This window comes from Schistocerca piceifrons, unplaced genomic scaffold (genome assembly GCF_021461385.2).
Source record: "Schistocerca piceifrons isolate TAMUIC-IGC-003096 unplaced genomic scaffold, iqSchPice1.1 HiC_scaffold_2315, whole genome shotgun sequence".
Taxonomy (NCBI): domain Eukaryota; kingdom Metazoa; phylum Arthropoda; class Insecta; order Orthoptera; family Acrididae; genus Schistocerca; species Schistocerca piceifrons.
Window position 1 is genome coordinate 367,221 of NW_025728246.1, and position 23,028 is coordinate 390,248.

The window sequence follows — 23,028 nt, forward strand, 5'->3', positions numbered from 1 at the left end:
GGTGTCGTAAGGAGTCAGGCCTGCCGAATATCTGCTACGCCCCAGCTGAGGGGGGAAGGGGAGGGTCATAAATTACACTGTGTAAGTGATTAGCAAATTGATGGCGGTAGAATGGCCTTCGTTCAAGTGCAGTGTGAGCATCCATGACACGATGCAAAAGTCGAGCTTACAGTGCGTCTTGTCACTGAAGCGATATGCAATCGTCAGGCCCTTGAAACATGTGATAGCGTGATGCCTGGTAAGCGGAAAATGTGTGTCCTTTGGGAGGAGTCAGTGGCAGGGCTTGGAGACGGTAAAACAGTATCCGTTGCACGAGTTGCCATGTATCATGTGACATAATGATCATCAGTATTCTCGCTGTGGCAGCGAGTACATAGCGGTAATTCGGCCAGTGCAACATGGCGAAATCGGTGCTCTGTCGGTATTTACCATCAATTACGCGATACCACAGAGCTCATGCGTCGGCTGTAAAGAAAAACACTTGGATGTTCTTCCACACTTGCGCAACAAATATCTAGGTGGGGGTTGGGTGCATTCCGAAAACAACTTCTAAATGTCTTTTGCTCATAGTGCGTGTATGGTCGGAAGGGCGTCTCGGAAGTTGTTATGTCAGACAAAGTAGGTCAATACATGGGAAAGTGTTGGGGCGATGTGGGCCACAGTGACCGACGAGACAGGGGAGCCAGATATAAGAACCTCCAAGAAGCTGCGCATAAGGAACGTGGAAGGCCCACACCAACGTCTTATGACAGTAGTTAAATATAAAGTGGATGCCCTGCCTCTAACATGGATGAGCCGAGTCCTGATGCTGAATTGTGGTTGCTTAGGGTATCATAGCGGACTTTAAAAATGGTTCCTGCTGATACAATGTACCCAAAGGCCGCCTGGAACTATATTCCTACGGCATTGGTAGAGAAAAGATCTGGGCAATGTTTAGTAGCTTCGGCACAACATAGGTGATGATGTAGGCCACTCACTAGAGCAGATTCAGGCTGAGGTGGAAATGGTGCTGAAATTGGTCTCCTATCATCTGAAGCAAGCAGCAATAGCCATACGCCATGTAACCGCTCTTTAGAGAGTGGTTATTCAGAAACGAGTACTGGATTAAATTCTGTAATACGAAATGACCCAAGAGCCAAAAACGGTAGTTGTATTTCGAAGTAATAGTTAGTTAAAATTTTACAAAGAGTAGATATTTGAAATATAGTAACGAAATGTGGTACAAAGGGAATCCAAGAAAAACATAAGAGAGCTGCGTTTAGTTTTGAATATAATATATAAACCAATGCGCAGCATTGTTAGCTCTCTTGAGTCTTTGTTTCCAATGGTGCATGTTCGCAGTCTTCCGTATTAGTCGGAAGTTAGGGATTATAAGCCTAATTAAATATCATTCTGATAACTGGGTTAGATATTGGATTGGTGGATAACTGATTCTTTTGAGATGTTGGGACAGAAAATAGTTGGACCTTATCATACTAAAATCTTTGCCGATGGTTGTCAAGGCGATTCTGCTAATAAACGAGACGTGAGATATAGTGTCCGTGTAAAGACTAAATTTATACTGAAAAGACATAGAAAAAATCGAACTTATAATTAATATCGTCTCGTGAGAATTAAGAAGCTTAGACATTGTAAAGCCAGAGACATACAATACTGGCCATCAAAATTGCTACACCATGAAGATGACGTGCAACAGACGCGAAATTTAACCGACAGGAAGAAGATGCTGTGATATACAAATGATTAGCTTTACAGAGCATTCACACCAGGTTGGCGTCGATGGCGACACCTACAACGTGCTGAAATGAGGAAAGTTCCCAACCCATTTCTCATACACAAACAGCAGTTGACCGGCGTTGCCTGGTGAAACGTTGTTGTGATGCCTCGTGTAAGGAGGAGAAATGCGTAATCGCGACATTGCTGCTCGCGTTGGTCGAGATCCAATGACTGTTAGCAGAATATGGAATCGGTGAGTTCAGGAGGGTAATACGGAACGCCATGCTGGATCCCAACGCCTCGTATCACTAGCAGTCGAGATTACAGGCATCTTATCCGCATGGCTGTAACGGATCGTGCAGCCATGTCTCGATCCCTGAGTCAACAGATGGGGACGTTTGCAAGCCAACAACCATCTGCACGAACAGTTCGACGACGTTTACAGCAGCATGAACTATCAGCTCGGAGACCATGACTGCGGTTACCCTTGACGCTGCATTACATACAGGTGCGCCTGCGATGGTGTACTCAACGACGAACCTGGGTACACGAATGGCAAAACGACATTTTTTCGGATGAATCCAGTTTATTTTTACACCATCATGATGGTCACATCCGTGTTTGGCGACATCGCGGTGAACGCACATGGGAAGCGTGTATTCGTCATCGCCATACTGGCGTATCACCCGGTGTGAGGGTACGGGGTGCCATTGGCTACACGTCTCGGTCACCTCTTGTTCGCATTGACGGCACTTTGAACAGTGGACGTTACATTTCAGATGTGTTACGACCCGTGACTCTACCCTTCATTCGATTCCTGCGAAACCACACATTTCAGCAGGATAATGCACGACCGGATGTTGCAGGTCCTGTACGTACATTTCTGGATACAGAAAACTTTCGACTGTTGCCCTGGCTAGTACATTCTCCATATCTCTCACCAATTGAAAACGTCTGGTCAATGGTGGCCGAGCAACTGTCTCGTCACAATACGCTAGCCTCTACTCTTGATGAACTGTGGTATCGTGTTGAAGTTGCATGGGCAGCTGTACCTGTACACGCCATCCAGTCTCTGTTTGACTCAATGCCCAGGCGTATCAAGGCCGTTATTACGGCCAGAGGTGGTTGTTCTGCGTACTGATTTCTCAGGATATATGCACCCAAATTGCGTGAAAATGTAATCACATGTCAGTTGTAGTATAATATATTTGTCCAATGAATAACCGTTTATCATCTGCATTTCTTCTTGGTGTAGCAATTTTAATGGCCAGTAATGTATTTATGATTTATCAGATATTAATGGTAAAGTTCAGTTTCATGGGAAATCATATCTTTGGTGTGACAGGAACGCAAAGGAATGTGGTACGGACTGACCGGTATTATACCGAAATGATACACACTAGTTCTTCATTGATTCCCCAGTGCCATCTATCATTAAATTAAGAAGTGAATGGTGTCAATAAAGCAGCATATGTACGAGATTTTCTCCGTGTTTTCTAAATCCCAAAAAATTAGCTAGTACATAGACAATTATATCAAACGGTATTGAGAGAAGCTGATCAACTTGTTACAAACAGATAACAGGCTTTAACGAAGGCATTTTGACTATGAAGGTAACTAAATAAAATTATTTGGGAAACGAAAATTAGAAAAAATAGACTGGAATCCGACAGCTATGTTATCTCCGAGTAATAAATAAAATCACTGTCTTTGGATCCGTCGTGGTTGAAAGTGTATGACATATCTCTTGAAATAGAAAACGAGATCTGTTGTGACTTGGCAAGACAGCCAAGCCACTAGAGGGTAGCCGAAAGGCACGCGTTTAAGCTCACGCAGGATGGCGTGAGGTCTGGAAAATGACAAGGTCTTTATAGTAGCAAAAATAGTACGTAGCTTCTGGAATACTTAACTTTAATCCATAATTGGTGAACATCGGTCTGACGGTACACGCATCACAAGATAAATAGCAGTTGATAATGGCGCCTTGCTAGGTCGTAGCAAATGACGTAGCTGAAGGCTATGCTAACTATCGTCTCGGCAAATGAGAGCTTATTGGTCACTGTAGCTTTGCTAGCAAAGTCGGCTGTACAACTGGGGCGAGTGCTAGGACGTCTCTCTAGACCTGCCGTGTGGCGGCGCTCGGTCTGCAATCACCGACAGTGGCGACACGCGGGTCCGACATATACTACCGGACCGCGGCCGATTTAAAGGCTCCCACCTAGCAAGTGTGGTGTCTGGCGGTGACACCATACTGTTGATATTGAAATGTGTGTTGAATCTGCGTCCCCCACTTTACCTGTAGACATGACGGTTCCCGTGAGTTCAGATGTTCCCGCAGAGACGTTGCCTGCTGGCCAGTCTTTACAGTGTTCCAGTGCAATACCACCCTTCCTCCACGCTGAGACGGTGGAGCAACAGTATTCTGCGGGTTCTCTTCCTGATGATCAGGAGATGCCATCCGACACCGGCACTGCATTATCTGTCTCTTCTGTACCTGATGTTGCTGTTGGTCGTTCTGAGTTGTGCTTCGCGATTTACGATGAGTGCAGTGGTAATGTCTCCTCTATCAAATAGGAGCTTGATGCGTCCGCAACCCCTCCACATCAGGAGTGTATGTTTTCACGGAGTGGTGTGAAACAGCCTTTTCAACCTGCAATTGCAGCGACGCGTCGTAAAAAGAACAACGTGGATTCATCGGCATCCGGTGGGGAAAATTAAAATTATACCTTCTTTCCCCACCTCCGGACGTTGAGCAGAGACAGATGTGATGAGTGATTTTTCCTTCGTGTTCTTTTATTGACCTTACATGTGTTAACGGATGCAGAGCATATACATTTCTAACTCTCAATTTTAATGGGATACGTTCCCAATTACGGCTTGCTACGTTACGCCAGTTTATTTACGATTCCCAAGCTGATATCGTGTGTTTACAAGAGGTATTAGTTGATATGTTTTTTCCTCCTGGATACTCTGTTTTTCAATGTCGCGCCCGAAAATTCTACCGGTATGGCTTTGCTTTATCGAGATGGAATCCCGCTGACGGTTTTTGCGCTAGATGATGGTCGCTGTATAGGCTGTAGTTTTTATGACCTTTATTTACTAAGACAGAAACCGCGCAAGGTATTGTTGGGGGACGATTTTAACTGCGTCTTAGGTCGTGTAGATTAGACCCCCAATTATACATTTTGTCGTGAATTTAATGTTACGGTGACGTCCTTGAATCTCCAGGATGCTTGGGTTTGCAGATATCCTACATTGAAGTGGTTTACGCTTTTTACAGCTACTTCAAGTAGCTGATTGGACCACTTTTGTTCATCTGCCCCCATCTGTAATCAGCTTCTATCTATAGATGTAATTCTTGCCAGTTTCACTGATCAGTGTGCTGTTTCGATGACTTACAACCACGTCCCGCAGCGGGTCCACCTTTCGCGCCCTTTATGGAAGCTAAACACTCTACATCTCACGGATCCCTCTCTGGAAGGTATCATCGCAGACGTATGGGTGCGGATAACCCAGTCCCAGGTGCGTTATTCCTTACTTCCAAAATGGCGGGTTACATTTGCTAAAACCCCGGTTTCGAAATACACTCAAGCATTTTAGCGCTGAAAAAGCGGCTGAAATAAGGCGCACTAGGGAAATTTATTACGCTGTCCTTCGCGATCTTTACAATAATGCTCGTGATACCCCCTTGAGGGTCGTCGACGACCACCGTGTGAAGGCGAAACATCTATAACGCAAACGTAGGCAAATGGATTGTGTCCGATTGCGTTCCCAGCCTCGTTCAATCGTACAGGCTTCACAAGCTATCTCAAAGAACGTGTCTTTCTACCATCCGTTCATGGATGGGCGTGAGTGGTCCTCCCAATCTGATATCAAGCTTGAACTTTACCAGTATTATTCCGAACTTTATATTGAAGTGGATTCAGACGGTCCATCGTCTGTTGATTTCACCTCCCTCCTTGATAGTTGTGGTGTGCGTACTATAAGACCTTTGGTACACACACCATCAGATTATTTGACTTGTCGCTCTAACGAAGTAGGCGAGTGTCAGCAATATGTCTCGTGGTCTTATCGTTGCGCGTTTATCTTCTGCCGTTAGGTCAGACGATAGAAATGCCACTTGCACGCTTAGAGTAGCAGATTGACGGTGACAAACTTTAAACAGAATTTGATTAATTTTCACACGCATTTATTAAAATAATAAAAAGCACAGACATTATGTAACTTGATTCTGGATGCAGTTTAAAATTGACAGTATGAAGTTCATTTGGTCTTGGTACGTTAATCTTATCCTCACATACCTCTGATACTTGACAAAGTGTCTATTCATTTATCTTCATGGCTATGTACAGGAATATGGTAATCTTATTAGGCGCAGACTGAAACTTGACTATAGACTGGTACAGACTAAGGTACAGACTAATGCAGACTGGTACAGACTAATGCACACAAATGCAGACTGGTACAGACTGGTGCAGACAAATGCAGACTGACTGATCGGAGGTCTGTACACTCGTTATAATACCTCGCACGATCAGGTATCACTGAGCGAGTGTGATCCGTGAGGAGAAAATGTTCTACGTTAGCAGCAATCTTATTGGCTGCATTACATATTAATACGTGGATCGGCGGAAGCAGAATTTGGTCCGTCTCTGAGGCAGCACCATCTCGTAGTGCGGAGACTGACGAGCGCTGCGCCTGCGCTGTTGTGCTTAGCGGGGCGCGCTCTAGTGGGAAAGTTGACTACGCGGAACTATGTACACAACAATAGTGTTTTTACGCCAGCTCTCCAGGAAGAGTTTTTCTCTGTAGTCCATCATGATGATATACTTAATATCGCGGCTCGTCCCCCCTCCCACGAATCGCCTGGCCCCAATGGTCTTCTCAAAGAATTTTATATTTGATTTTGGCCCCTGATAGGAGTTACGATAACTTCCATGGTAAATGAAGTTTTTCACAGAGGTCTTCTCCCGCCTGACTTTAAGATTGCTAAAATTGTCCTGATCCCCAAAAAGCTGGGACGTTTGCGTGTGGATTAGATCCACCCGATTACCCTCTTCAACTATGATTATAAAATAGTGGCAGCAGCGGTAAATAGCCGACTATCGGTATTGTTGGACACCATTATCGCGAGCCATGAAAGTTGCCTTCCGAGTCGTACTCTCCTGACTCCCGTTGCTGAATGTCGTTATACAGGGTGGTCCCGAATTCATGGTACAAACTTTAATGGTAGGTGCAGGACATTGTAACAAGGATATATTGTATAGGAATGTATAGTCCCAGGTGACGCGGTGAGGCGTAAACAGGGGAAATAACGGCCGAAAGGAAAACGAAAGATTTTATTGAAATCGTTGTTGACAAGTGTCATGTTTACAGTAAGTGTTCAAAATTGCGTCCACCATGAGCGATACATGCTTGACAGCGTCGGTGCAGCGATTGGCGTACACGTTCAAAGATGCCTGGTATTTCACGCACACCTGCAGCAGCTACAGATATGCGAGCAACGAGATCCTCATCTGAGTCAACTGGAGTCTCATAAACAAGACTCTTAAGATGTCCCCATAAAAAGTAATCGAGGCAAGAGAAATCAGGAGATCGGGGTGGCCAAGGGACTGGTCCACCACGCCCAATCCATCTAGCACCAAACGTGGCATTCAGGTAATTCCGTACAGCAGTGCTGAAGTGTGCTGGCGCTCCATCGTGCTGAAACCACATGCGGTTACGAATGGCGAGCGGAACATCTTGCAGCAGTTCTGGTAACACTTCTTGCAGAAAAATAAGATAGCTGTCGCCACAGAGTCGCGTGGGTAGTAAGTATGGCCCAATCAAAAAGTCGTTCACAATACCAGCCCACACATTAATACCGAAACGTTGTTGATACGCATGTGGACGCGTTGCATGTGGATTATCTGTTGCCCACACATGGGAATTGTGCGCATTAAAGACACCCTCGCGTGAAAATGTCGCTTCATCTGTAAATAGCACATGACCTACGAAATCCGGCTGCAACGCACATTGCTGCAACAACCACTGGCAGAAGTTCACGCGAAGAGGATAATCTGCCGGATTCAATGCTTGTACTTTTTGAAAATGGAAGGGGTGTAAGCGATTTTCATTTAACACTCTGCATACAGTCTGATGACTCACATGTACGTCACGCGCAACAGTTCTTGTGCTTGACTCGGGTCTATCAGCCACTATGTTCAAGATGCGTTCTTCCAGTCTTGGAGTGCGTACAGCTCTTAATCGACCAGCGTCATGTCTGTTGACGTCGAACGTACCTGTTTCACAAAGTTGACGATGTAACCGTTGAAAAATTCTATGATCCGGCATTCGTCGATTAGGATACTCCGCGCGATACATTCGTAACGCAGCTCTGGCGTTACCATTTGCACGGCCGTACATGTAATGCATGTCTGCTTTTTCTGCATACGTAAAGTCACCCATCGTCTACGGCAGCACAATTGTGAATGGCGCTTGTCCCTACTGCGATACATCATGTTCATCTACTGCCCTCTACCGGCAGTGACACCAACCGATCACTCCATTTCTCTTTCCCCTGTTTACGCCTCACCGCGTCACCTGCGACTATACATTCCTATACAATAAATCCTTGTTACAATGTCCTGTACCTACCATTAAAGTTTGTACCATGAATTCGGGACCACCCTGTATAATTTCGATTGCTTCCACCACTCCTGTGCCAAGCGCTTTGCTTTTCATTGATTTTCACCAAGTGTTCGATAGCGTTAATCATGGATTCTTTATGCGAGTATTGACGACTGTTGGTTTTAACAATGCTGCACAACGGCTGTTTAGCTCTCTAATCACTGGTATTCGGGCATCCATTGACATAAATGGCAGTCTTACTTCCCCTATCGCGGTGTGTCATCCATCAAGGAAGTCCATTATCTATGTCGCTCTATGTGCTGTTTCTGGAGCCATTATTGCGAACTATAGCTGCTCGTTTGGGTGACTGGTCGCTGCTGGGAGAAAGGTTTACCATTTGTGCATTTGCTGACGACGTTACGGTTCTTCTCTGTACCCATGATGATATACCACTGCTGAAGTAAGTTTTGGATTTCTTTTGTCGTCTTACAGGGAGCACAGGTCAATGACCAGAAATGTCACTTACTCAGTTTCTGAAGATTTGACGCTGTTGAAATTCCATGGGCTTTGAAGGTCACCCGATATCGATCTTTGGGTGTTAGAATTGACAGTTGTCCGTTAAAGATGGCTACGATAAACTGGAAGTCTGTCACTGATAAGATTCAGGGAGTGATCATTGAATGCGTGCGTCGCTCCCTCTCACTTGTTCCTAAGGTCCGGGACATGGAAACGTATGTGTTAAGTAAGGCTCATTTTATTGCACGAATCTTTCCACTTCCTGCGAAGTTTAACTGACAGGTTTATCTGGAGCAACTCTATATTTCGCGTGCTGTATGGTGTCATGCCATACTCATCCGTCGCACCGTTTTAACGTGTCAACGCGCCCCCCAGTCACTTACAGGTCGCCTTTATGACTGTATCCGACTGGCGAGTTTAGCACCTCCAGTAGATACTGCTAGGATTACTTACAAACTACGGCACTTTAAGGAATTTTTTTGAAGTCAGTTATTTAGGAGTAAATAGCCTTTCCCAAGCGAACCTCTACCTAAAAATGCTGTTAAGCCGCTGGCCAATTCCTCGTAGTATTTCCTCTGTGGAAGCCCTGTCGCCCCTAACGAACTGGAAGATTTTTTGGTCTAACATTAACCTCCCGATTTTCCCGATGGCAGTGGTGTCCTCGTGGTACCAAGTTGTTCATAATATTATACCTACCAACGTGCGACATTTTCGTATTCGTCTCAGTGTGACGGATCGTTGCCACTGTTGCAATGAAACTGATACATTATATCATCGGCTGACCTCCTGCTGTCATGACCATTGGAGATGGCCCGTGCGCGTTCGGGGGTACGAATAGGCCTGCACTATTCCTGCCTGTCGTAAGAGGCGGCTAAAAGGAGTCCCAAACGTTTCAGCCTATATGTGATGGTCTTCTCTCGGGTTTGACCTACATCTTTTTAAATTCTTCCGAAGAGCGAGCCAACTGCGGAAGGGCACGTTACATGGCGCATTTTGCTCATCGTGCATTGAGACTTCTAGCCAGCTTTATCGTTGTCGCATTGCTGTCCCGCTCGTTCTCCATCTCTTGGGCGAGGATTCTTTCCTGGGTGCAATTTCCACTATGCACTGTGCAGTCTTACTTTTTGCGGAGACGACCACCATCGACTTCATTGCACCTAATATCCAACATGGTAGCCAGTCCATTGAGGTGGGGCCGCCATGTATCCTGTCGGTTGCTGAGGCTGGATGGCGCCTGTGGGGAGGGCCCTTGGTTGAAGTGGGTGGCATCAGGGGGGTATGACCTGCAATGAAGCATGGTACATCATCTCTCACTGGTGGCCAGCCGTCAGCAGTCTCTAAGCGTTTTCGGGCTCAATGTAATGCTCAGAAATTCGATCTGCAAACGATTCCCTCGCTCGCCAAACCGTGGGAGGAGCGTAAATCTCAGTATGACAGTGACAGTTATTTGCACCGGTTCCTAGTTTGTACGAGAGCTGATGGGGAGTCTTTCATGTCCACAAAGCCTCAGTTCTTTCTAGAGCATTTAGAGGACAGGTTTGGGGAGGTGGAGGGCTTGTCCAAAATTAGCTCTGGGTCAGTTTTGATAAAAACGGCATTCTCTATGCAGTCACGAAGGTTACTTGCTTGTGACAAGTTGGAGGATGTTAACGTTACCATCACACCACATAAGAGTTTAAATATGGTCCAGGGTATTATTTTCCATAGGGACCTACTTTTGCAGTCTGATTACGAGCTGCACGCCAACTTAGAGCGTTGAGGTGTGCATATCGTCTGAGGGATAATCAGGTTGCTACCAGTCCTCCATATTCGCCTTTGAGGGTGATACATTACCAGAGAAGGTCTAGGTGATGGTCTACTGGTGTGATGTCAAGCCCTATATCCCTCCCCCAATGTGGTGCTTCAAGTACTGGAAGTTTGGCCATATGTCTTCCCGCTGTACTTCCAGCTTCACATGCAGACACCCAACACATCCCTATACTCCATGTGCCCTGCCTCCCATGTGTGTCAACTGTGGAGAGCATCATTCACCTTGCTCACCAGACTGAAGGATCCTGAGAAAGAACGCAAAATCATGGACTATTAGACCCTGGACTGACTGACCTATAGTGAGGCTAAGAGGAAAATGACTGACTACATCCTGTTCGAATGACATCTTCATACGCCGCTGCTATGACAACCATGGTAGCCCCATCATTTCCGAGAATTGGAACAGGATCACCAAGCCGTACAACTACCCATGCCCCCTTGCCCGTGGGGGGCTCTACCCACCCTGTTGCTCCTGTGCCACCTACCTCGGGAGAACACCCTCCCACCCATCGAGGACATCCGTACCCACTTCTAATCCAGAGAAGCATCCAACTTCTTTGGATACTCCCACTCTCAAGGCGTCCCTTGGGCCCCTCCCTACCCAGGTTTCCATAAGCGGGAAGGATGATGCCTGGCAGTGGCGTAAGTGCCCACAAGTGGCTGATGATAGAGCTTTGCGATCCTCCTCCATCCCACAGACTGAATCAGTGAAGCCCTCAAAGCCAGCGAAACCCAAGGTTCAGCGAGAGACGTCAAAGAGAAAGACCTCTAAGGCCAAAGACCTTGCGGTGGCACTCACCCCACTACAACCTTCAAGCTCTATGTCTGAGGGCGACGTGGAGATCCTGGCGTCCGCTGAGGACCTCGATCTCGCTGGTCCCTCAGATGCAATGGATAGCACTAGCACAGCTGCTCAATCGGTGGCAGCAGGTGACCCAGCAGCGTAATCTGCCTTCCCAGTCCCTTCACGCCTTTCTCAGCCATGGACAATATCATCCTCCAGTGGAACTGCAGCGGTTTCTTAAACCATCTAGCTGAGCTCCGACAACTTATCAGCCTTCACTCTTTCTTCTGCATTGCTCTTCAGGAAAATTGGTTTCCAGCCTTGTGAATCCCCGCCCTCCGTGGCTATTGGGGTTATTATAAGAACCCGGCAGCTTATGAAAAGGTGTCTGGTAGTGTCTGCATCTACGTCCTGCACTCCCTTCACAGCGAATCTGTCCCTCTACAAACACCTTTAGAGGCTGTCACTGTTTGAGTGTGGACGACACAGGCTGTTACTGTCTGCAGTCTGTATCTTCCACCAGTTGGTGATGTCCCGCAGCATGTCCTGGCTGCACTAATAGCTCAATTGCCGCTACCGTTCCTGTTACTGGGCGACTTCAACGCCCATAACCCTCTGTGGGCTCGGTCAGGGGCAACAGGTCGAGGCTCCAACATTGAGAACGTATTGGCACACCTCAGCCTTCCCCTTTTAAACGATGGTGCCTTCACACATTTCAGTATGGCTCATGGCATGTACTCCACCATCGACCATTCGATCTGCAGCCCTAGTCTCTTACCGTCTGTCCAATGGATTGTGCATAACGACTTGTGTGGTAGTGCCCTCTTTCCGAACACCCTGTGGGTTCGGGGGTAGAATAGGACGCCGTATTCCTGCCTGTCGTAAGAGGTGACTAAAAGGAGTCTCAACTGTTTTGGCCTTTAATGTGATTGTCCCCTAAGGGGTTTGATTACTACCTTTCCAAATTTTCCGTTAGTGCATACCATTTGGGAAAGGACGCCTTACGTAGTGCATTCTATATCCATCTTGCCCTACGATCTGGCATATTCGTTGTTGTCGTGGAGTTGGACTTACACTGAGCTTCTGGCCACATCGGCTGGAGTGTGATCCAGGTAGCCTACATTCCCTCCATTGTGTACATCCATCTTTACTCCCTTTATTAATGGATATTCGACACCCAACAACAAGCATGGTAGCCAGTCTGTTGTGGTGGGGTTGTCATGTACCCTCTTGGAGGTAGCCCCCTGACTACAAAGGGATCGCACTGCTGATGCCTGAGCTGCTACCTCCCCACGTATGCCGAGGAGTAGATGCCTATCCCTCTGGGGCATCGGGACTCCCAGCAAAGGCCATCCTGCCAGGTGGTCTTTGCTGTGGCTGGGTGGCGCCCGTGGGGAGAGCCCCTGGTCGGAATGGGTGACATCAGGGCGGATGACCCGCAATGAAGCATGGTACATCATCCCTCGCTGGTGGGCCTCCACCATCAGTCTCTAAGCGATCGAGGTCTAACCTCAATGGCAAGAAATACGAACCAAGATCGTTTCCCTCCCTGGCCACTCCATGGCAGAAACATATGGCTAAAGAAGGCAATGGAAACTATTCACCCCGTTCCCTCGTGTGTACACGAGTTGATGGTGAATCATTTATATCGACCAAGCGCCAGTGTTTTGTGGAGTACATAGAGGACAAGTTCGGGGAGGTGGATGGCTTGTCCAAAATTCGCTCTGGTTCAGTTCTCATCAAAACAGCATCCTCTGCCCAGTCACGGAGGTTGCTTGCTTGTGACAAGTTGGGGGATGTTTCAGTTAGCATCAATTCCCCTAAGAGTCTCAACATGGTAGAGGGTATTATCTTCCACAGGGATCTTCTTCTGCAGTCCGACAATGAACTGCGTGCCATCTCAAACGACGAGGTGTTCACTTGTTCCGGCGTGTCTATAAGGGTCCGAGGGATAATCACGGGTGCCTTCGTCTTGGCCTACGAGGGTGATGTCTTACCCAAATAGGTTAAGGTGATGGTTTACCGTTGTGATGTGAAGCCATATATCCCTCCTCTGATGTGGTGTTTTAAATGCTGGAAGTTTGGGCACATGTCATCCCACTGTACTTCCGTCATCATGTGTCGAGATTGTGGACATCCTTCGCATCCCAGTACTCCATGGACCCCGCCTCCTATCTGTGTTAACTACGGAGAACACCATTACCCCTGTTCGGCGGACTGCCGGGTCTTCCAGAAAGTATGGAAGAAAATGGAATATAAGACCCTGGACCGCCTGACCTACACGAAGGCTAAACGGAAATATGAGAGGCTCCATCCTGTGTCAATGACGTCGACCTACGCCGCTGCTGCAACAACAGTTCTCCCATCATCACGTGGTTGGCTCTAAGATCGGTCAGCATCCACCAGCCCCCTTGATTGTGGGGGGCAATTCACTCCCTGTTGCTCCTGCTCCATCTACTTCCGAAGCAACACCCCCTGCCCTCAACCATCGGGAACACCAGTCCCCACTTTAAGCCAGAGAAGTGTAAGTCTTCTTCAGCTTCTCTCGTTTGGAAAGGATCCCTTGAGGCACTCCGTTCCCAGGTTTCTATCAGCGGCCAAGCAGACACCCACCAGTGGCTGATGAAGCCATAGGTCGCTGATCGTCGAGCTTCGCGATCATCTTCAGTCCCAGAGAATGACTCCAGTACGCCCTCCCAGCAACGGCAACCAAAGGAACAGCGATAGAAAGCGCCATTGAAGACCTGTAAGACCAAGGCACCTGTGGTGGCACTGACTCCACCGCTACCTACAAGCTCTACCTCTGAGGATAAGGTGGAGATTATTGCGCCCTCTGAGGACCTCGATCTCGCCAGTCCCTCAGACGCAATGGATAGCACTTGTGAAGGCGCTCCATCAGTGGCAGAAGGTGACCGAGCGGCGTAATATGCCTCCCCAGTCCGTTCATGCCTTTCTCAGCCATGGACAATATCATCCTCCAGTGGAACTGCAGCGGTTTCTTCCACCATCTTGCTGAACTCTGACAACTTCTCAGCCTGCACCTGTTCTTCTTCGTTGCTCTTCAAGAAACTTATAAGAACCGAGCTGCTTACGAAGGGGTGTCTGGTGGCGTCTGCATCTATATCCTTCACTCTCTTCACAGCGAGTCTGTCCCTCTACAAACACCTTTAGAGGCTGTCGCTGTTCGGGTGTGGACGCCACAGGCTGTTACCGTCTGATCTTTCTGTCACTGCCACAACGTCACTCTTCTGGGCTATGAACAAGGCTGACTGGGACCTGTTCTCCTCCATTGCCGCTGTTGAGCCTCTTTCTGACGCCATTGATGCGGTGGTTCTTTCGGCCACCACCGTCGTCGTTACTGCCACAGAATCTGCTATTCCCGTTCTTCTGGGACCCCTCTTCGGCGGACTGTGCCTTGGTGGTCGCCTGAGATTGCTGAGCCGATTAAAGATCGCATGCGGGCGCTCCAGCGTCACAAGCGACATCCCTCCACAGAACACCTCATTGCCTTCAAACGGCTCCATGCGCTGGCCCGCCGCATCATTTGCCAACACAAGTATTGGCCTCCATGTGGCTCCATCGCAGGTCTGGGCCAAGATTCGACGCCTCTATTGCTATCGGTCCCATGTCAGCGTCCCTGCGCTCTCACTGAATGGAGCAGTTTGTACTGACTCCGACGTAATTGCGAACCGCTTGGCAGAGCATTTTGCTCTGAGTTCCACTTCAGCCTCTGGCCTTCCGCTCCATTAAAGAGCGGATGGAACGTCGGAGCCTTGCTTTTCGCACCCACCATTCTGAATCCTACAATGCTCCAGTCAGTGAGTGGGAATTTCACAGTGCGCTTGCCGCTTGCCCTGATACCGCTCCTGGGCCAGATCGCATCCACTGTCAGATGCTGAAACACCTTTCAGTGGACTGCCAGCGATGGCTCCTCGACCTTTACAACCGCATTTGGGTCGACGGTGAGCTTCCGTCGCAATGGCGGGAAAGTATTGTTATCCCCATTCTGAAACCTGGGAAGAACCCTTTGGAGGTGGACAGCTACCGTCCCATTAGCCTCACCGACGTTCTTTGCAAGTTGCTTGAACGGATGGTGAGCCGTCGGTTGAACTGGGTATTGGAGTCACGGGGCCTTCTGGCTCCATCTCAGGATGGGTTCCGTAAAAACCGCTCCGCCGCCGACAATCTGGTGAGCCTGGAGTCGGCAATCCATACTGCCTTTACCCGCCGTCAGCACCTGGTCGCTGTCTTTTTCGACATGTGTAAGGCGTACAATACGACATGGTGTCATCACATCCTTCCTACACTTCATGGATAGGGTCTTCGGGGCCCTCTGCCGATGTTTATCCACAATTTTCTGTCGTATCGTACCTTCCACGTGCAAGTCGCGGCCTCCCATAGTTCCTCCCGAGTCCAGGAGAATGGGGTACCACAGGGATCTGTCCTCAGTGTCTGCCTGTTTTTAATTGCAATAAATGGGTTCTCCGTATCTCTGTATGCTGATGACTCCTGCCTTTACTACAGCTCTATTGGCATTGCAGCTGCTGAACGTCAGCTACAGGGTGCTATCCGTAAGGTGCAGTCTTGGGCTGTAGCTTATGGGTTCCAGTTTTTAGCAGCCAAGACCTGCGTTATGGATTTCTGCCGGCGATGCACTGTTCACCCGGAGCCGCGGCTTTATCTTGACGGCGAACTTCTTGCTGTGGTGGAATCACACAGGTTTTTAAGGGTGGTTTTCGATGCCCAGTTGACTTGGCTGCCTCATATTCGGCAGCTTAAACAGGCGTATTTGCGGCATCTAAATGCTCTGCGATGCTTGAGCCACACCCTCTGGGGCGCCGACCGATCTACCCTGTTACGGCTCTACCAGGCGTTAATCCAGTCTCGTCTGGATAGTGGGAGCCTGGCTTATGGCTCAGCATCCCCATCTGCAATGCGGGTGCTGAACCCAATCCTCCACAGCGGGATACACCTTGCCACTGATGCCTTCCGGACCAGCCCTGTGCACAGCATACTTGAGGAGGCAGGTGCCCCTTCGCTGCGGTTACGACGCCAACAATTTCTGGCTGCTTATGCTGCCCATGTTTCTAGCTTGCCCGGGGATCCAAACTATCGTGTCCTGTTCCCGCAGTCAGTCGTCCATCTTCCAGAACGTCGGCCCTGGTCGGGTTGTCCGATCGCCATACGCGTCAAAAAGCTTCTCTACAGGCTTGGGTTTTTCCCTGTTACACCTCCTTTCCGGGCACCTCTGCTTACACCCCCGTAGTGTGTGCCTCGCCCTTGCCTTCGGCTCGAATTGGCACAAGGCCCGAAGGACTCAGTCTCTCTGGAGGCCTTCCGACGCCGCTTTTATTCCATCCTGGCCACGTATCAGGGCTCTGGCGTTGTTTACACTGACGGCTCGATGGTTGCTGGTCGTGTCGGTTATGCTCTGACTCGAGGGGACCACTATGAACAACATTCTTTGCCAGCTGGCTGCAGCGTTTTTACTGCTGAGCTGATCGCCATCTTTCGTGCCATAGAGTATATCCGCTCCTGCTCAGGTGAGTCCTTCGTCATCTGTAGAGATTCCCCGAGTGGTTTACGAGCTCTCGACCAGTGTTTCCCTCGTTCTCGTCTGGTGAGGCTATCCATGAGTCCCTGCATACTCTTGCCCGTTGCGGCCGCTCTGTGGTCTTTGTGTGGACCCCCAGTCATGTTGGTATCCCGGGCAATGAACATGTTGACTGCCTGGCCAAACAGGCCAGCAGTGAACCCATCCTGGACATTGGCCTCCCGGAGCCTGATTTGCGGGCAGTCTTACGCCGCAAAGTTCTCTCGCTTTCGGACAGTGAATGGCGCAATCTGCCCACGCCAAACAAACTCCGTTCTCTCAAGGTGACGACGTGTGTGTGGCAATCATCCATGCGAGCCACTCACAGAGATTCAGTTGTTATTTGTCGGCTCCGCATTGGCCACACCCAACTGACACACAGTTATTTATTGCGTTGTGATGACCTGCTTCTCTGTCGCTGCGGGGCAGTTTTGATGGTGGTGCATATTTTATTCACTTTTCCGCTTTTAGCTGTGCTCAGGCAGACATTTGCGCTGCCTGATATGCTCCCTGCCCTTTTAACTGATGAGCCCGCTATGGCTGGCTTAGTTTTACATTTTATTCGTTCAGGGGGTTTTTATCATTTACTCTGAGTGTTTCTGTTTTCTTTTATTGTTTTGTGTGGATTCTGGCCTTTGGCCTACGATTGTAAGCTGAGTTTTTAATATGTTCTTGGTGGTTGGCTTCTCCTTTTTTATCTCTATGGTCATCCAACCACCGTCACACTCTGTGTGATTTTAATTCGTTTTGTCTGCTCTTTGTCTCAGTTTCTCTTGTCCTTTGTCGTCTATCATCTTTTCCTTGTTCGCTTTTATTCTCTGTGGGTGTTTTTAAGTTTTGGAAAAAGGGACCGGTGACCGTAGTAGTCTGGTCCCTTTAACCCCCCATACCAACCAAGCAACTCCCTTTATTAATGGGTATGTATGTCCTTACCTCTGTATATAGTGCTCCTGTGCCCCTTCAAACATCATTGGAAGCTGTGGCTGTCTGCGTAAGAACTACCCAGGACATAACCATCTGCAGTGTCTATCTCCCTCCAGGTGGTACAGTCCCCCTGACTGAATTGGCTACACTTGTCACCCAACTCCCCACGCCTTTCCTTCTCCTGGGGGATTTTAACGCCCACAATCCCCTGTGGGGTGGAATGAAGATTACTGGCCGAGGCAGAGATATCGAGAATCTCATCTCCCAACTCGACCTCTGCCTCTTAAACACTGGCGCCGCCACACATTTCATTGTGGCGCATGGCACGTTCTCGGCCATAGATCTGTCGTTGAGCACCCCAGGGCTTGTACCATCAGTTCACTGGAGAGTCGACGACTACTTGTGTGGTAGTGACCATTTTCCCATCTTCCTTTCACTACCCCAGCGTCGCTCCCATGAACGCTTGCCCAGATGGGCATTTGGCAAGGCAAACTGGGAAGTGTTCTCCTCTGCTGCCACCGTTGAATCTCTCCCCCACGGTACCATCGATGTGGCGGTTGAGGCATTGACTGCAGCGATTGTTTACGCTGCGGAACGTACCATTCCTCGTTCGTTAGCGTGCCCCCGGCTAAATTCAGTGCCTTGGTGGTCTCCGGAGGTCGCTGAGGCCATTAAAGAGCGTCGGCGGGCTCTTCAGCGACATAAGCGGCACCCGTCTTTGGAGAACCTCATTTTATTCAAACGCCTCCGTGCTCAGGTCCGGCTGCTCATCAAAAGGCGGAAACAGGAGTGCTGGGAGAGGTACGTTTCCACCATTGGTTCCTGTACTTCAACCTCCCAGGTGTGGATGAAGATTCGGCGCCTCTTTGGATTGCAGCACTCTACAGGTGTCCCAGGGCTTACCATCAACGGGGTGGTATCCACCAATACCGATGCAATCGCCGAGCATTTCGCTCAGCACTATGTTCGGGCCTCTGCGTTTCGCGCGCTGAAACGCCGGGAGGAAGGCAAACGGCTTTCTTTTGCTTCTCGCCACCCTGAGGCGTATAACGCCCCATTTAGTTCATGGGAACTCCAAAGCGCCCTGGCACAGTGCCCCGATACAGCCTCTGGGCCAGATGGCATCCCCAGTCAGATGCTCAAACACCTGTCCCCGGACCGTCAGCGATGTGTTCTTGCCATCTTAAACCGCATATGGGGCGATGGTGTCTTTCCGTCGCAGTGGCGAGAAAGTACCATCATTCCGGTGCTGAAGCCTGGTAAGGACCCGCTTAATGTGGATAGCTATCGGCCCATCAGCTTTACAAATACTCTGTGCAAGCTACTGGAACGTATGGTGAGTCGACGGCTGTGTTGGCTGCTCGAGCCTCGGGGTCTTCTGGCTCCATGCCAGAGCGGCTTCCGTCTGGGCCGTTCCACCGCCGATACTTTGGTCTTCCTTGGGTCTGCAATCCGCACTGCTTTTTCCATGCGCCAACACCTCGACTCCGTCTTTTTTGACCTCTCCAGAGCATATGAGATGACGTGGCGGCACCATATTCTCGCCACGTTTCACGGGTGGGGTCTCTGGGGCTCTCTACCCATTTTTCTTAAGAATTTTTTATCTGTTCGAACATTCCGCGTTTTACTTTGCACGTCCCATAGTTCTCTTCATGTCCAGGAAAACGGCATTTCACAGGGCTCTGTATTGAGCGTGCCACTTTTGCTTGTGGCCATTAATGGCCTTGCAGCAGCAGTGGGCTCGTCTGTCTCACCCACGTTATATGCTGACGATTTCTGCATCTTTGTCAGCTCCTCCACCATTAGTGTTGCAGAACGTAGGTTGCAGGGAGCCTTACGCACGGTGCAGGCGTGGGCCGTAGTCCATGGGTTTCACATTTCTACTGCGAAGACTTGTGTTATGCACTTTTGTTGTCGTCGCACTGTCCATCCCCACTATGAGCTCTATCTTCAGGATGCCGTGATCAGGGTTGCTGACACTTGCCGTTTTCTGGAATTGCTGTTCGATGCCTGGCTTACTTGGCTTCCACATATTCGTCAGCTCAAGCGTCAGTGCTTGGCAGCATCTGAATGCCCTCCGCTGCCTCAGCAATACAACTTGGGGTGCAGATCGTAATAAGCTGCTGCAGCTCTACAAAGCACTCAAGCTGTCCCCACTGGATTATGGGAGTGTGGCTTATGGCTCAGTGTCATCCTCAGTGTTGCAACTGCTGAACCCCATTCAATACTCTGGGGTTCGACAGGCGACAGGAGCATTCCACACCAGCCTGTTAATAGCCTACTTGCTGTGGCTGGGGCTCCTCCACTTCGCGTCCAGCGTTAAAAACTCTTAGCTAACTATGCTGCACACGTCCGTTGTTTGCCCCATCACCCTAACTACCGTCTCCTTTTCGCTAATGCGGCAGTCCATATCCCCCACCGGCGGTCGGGATCAGGGTATACAATTTTGATCCGTGTTTGGTCCCTCCTTAGTGAACTCGAGTCTTTGCCTCTTCCATCTGCTTTTCAGGTCACCCACATACACCACCTTGATGTATTCGTCGGCCGCAGCTTCGGCTCGACCTCCCACGATGGCGAAAAGATTCAGTTCCTCCTGCAGTCTTGCGCCGCCAATTTCTTGCTCTCCTCGACGCATCCCGTGACTCAGAGGTTATCTATACAGATGGCTCGATGGTTGATGGCCGTGTGGGGTACGCTTATGCTCATGCGGACTATGTAGACCAGCACTCCTTGCCGGAAGGCTGCAGTGTTTACACCGCAGAGCTAACAGCCATTTTTCGTGCCCTTGAGCGTATTCGTACTAGCGCTGGAGAGTCCTTTGTCATTAGCAGTGACTCTCTCAGTAGTCTACAGACTCTTGACCAGTGCTACCCACGCCATCCCATGGTTGTTGCCATCCAGGAGTCCATTCATGTTCTTGAACAGTGTGGACATTCAGTGGTGTTTATATGGACCCCGGGACACGTTGTGATAGCGGGAAACGAACTCGCCGACAAGTAAGCCAAAGAAGCTACCCACAAACTGACGCTGGAGATCTGCCTCCCGGCAACTGATCTCCGATCGGTGTTGCGCCGTCGGGTCTTTGGGATGTGAGGAGACGAATGGCGCACTCTGGCTGCACCCAACAAGCTGCGGCGAGTTAACGAGACCACGACAGTATGGGGTTCCTCCATGCGGGCCTCTCACAGGGATTCTTTTGTTCTCTGTAGGCCCCGCATTGGTCACTCTTGCCTGACGCATGGTCATCTGCTGCGTCGAGAGGACTCCCCTCATTGTCACTGTGGTGCAAACATGACGGTGGCCCATATGTTGTTGGAATGTCCTCTTTTAACCGCTCTCAGGCGAACTTTTAATCTCCAGGGTGATTTATCATCTCTTTTAAGTGACAATGTCTCTATGGCAGATCGGGTTTTAAGTTTTATTCGAGCAAGCGGCTTTTATAGGTCCATTTAATTTTATTACAGCACCCTCTTTTCAGCTGTATCTTCTAATTAGTTTTGAGTTGTAATTCGACTCCACCCTAATCTTTTAGGCTGGAGGTTTTAACGTGTTGCAGAGTGGCTGGCTCATCCTTTTATTTTCGTGATCAGCCAGCCAAAATGCTCTGCATTAGTTTTAATTCTTTCTGCCTTTCTTCTCTATGTTGTTTTTGTTGTTGTGCTGCGTTTTCCATGTTGCTTTATTATTGACCTTGGGGCTTTTCTTCCCCCGGAATTTTTATTTTAGTGCTTCGAATGATTAATGGATGGTTTCACTGTGCTCTGTGTGTTTCTGAAACAAGGGACTGATGACTTTTGCAGTTTGGTCCCTTTAATCTTTAAACCAACCAACCAACGAAAAACGGTTGTTTTTGGGGGTGTCCGAATACTTTTATCACATAGTGTAAACTGAAAGCAACAACTGTACAGTTAGATAATTATCTTGAGGAGACTCTGAAACAAAAACGGAGGTATAGAATCTATTATGAGTGAGTCGGCCTTTTACACATGCATTGTTATTTGATTAATTAACCATTTACGTCAACTGTAACATGAAATTTTTTATTCACAGGAATCTCGAAGAAAGGCAAAAAAGGCATGCGCATCATCGGCTGAAGCACAAGGAAACAGGACTAAATCGCCTGACTGGATCAGCAGAAAAATAAATATATAAATGAAGTAAAAACAAAATAATAGAAATTAAAAATTAAAATAAATAAGAAAGTAAGAAATTTCTCTCTCTCTCTCTCTCTCTCTCTCTCTGTCACACACACAGACACACACACACACACACACACACACACACACACACACATGCACACGCACACACACACGCACACATACACAGACAAACAAACGCACACTCCCATAAAATCGAGCGCGGAGAACGGTTTTGAAACCCAGTAGGTGCAACTCCACTCATTTTGTACAGTTTCTAGGCAAGGACGATTTTTTTCAAAATGGTTATGACCGATTTAGTTCCCCATCCAAGGCTGATTTAGTTCCTCATCCATGTGTTATCGGAGCTTTGCCTGGTCTCGAACGATCTCACTGTCGACACGAACGAGAGCCCAAGTTATTTTTAGCTTCCCTCATTTTTATCTACACTACGACTATCGGTTGTTCTTCATCTGGCTATAAAAGTAATCTTACAACATTGTTGACAGGAGCCAATTACTGTTTTATCCATTTTCAAAACGTAAAGCATATGATTAACTGTGCATGTCAGCATCGCTGACAACTAATCAGAGAACGATAAGTGAACCATTTTCATTTTCATCGGCGTACTATCGCCTTCACCACTCCGTGGCTCTACTTTAGCTTTTTCAACTGTGTAGATGATGCGCCCAAACCACAAGTCTTTCTAAACATGCTTCAACTTTTTCGAAAACGACACTGAAGTGTTCTTCGTCAAGCGATTCTAATTTAAGGGCATGGGACGCGGTTCCAGTGAGTACTTAGATTCTCGTACGCAGAATTTGATGGGAGATTACATATCAGTGTGAGATTCATTTAATAAAGCAATAGTCTTTTGTGTGTGTGTGGCGGGGGGGGGGGGGGGGGGATGGAGGAGAGGGGGCATCAGTTTTCTCACCTAT

At 48.5% G+C, this 23,028-nt stretch overlaps 1 protein-coding gene across 1 annotated transcript in view; it reads left to right on the top strand.

Annotated features, from left to right (window-relative positions):
• LOC124742380 overlaps nucleotides 1–22,165 on the top strand; it is a 145,770-nt gene extending 123,605 nt beyond the window's left edge. Inside the window, exon 5 of the mRNA XM_047248802.1 lies at nucleotides 22,002–22,165. The gene's annotated coding sequence lies outside the window, so the exon portion shown is untranslated. The remainder of the gene's footprint in view (nucleotides 1–22,001) is intronic.
• Nucleotides 22,166–23,028: the final 863 nt, after the last annotated feature.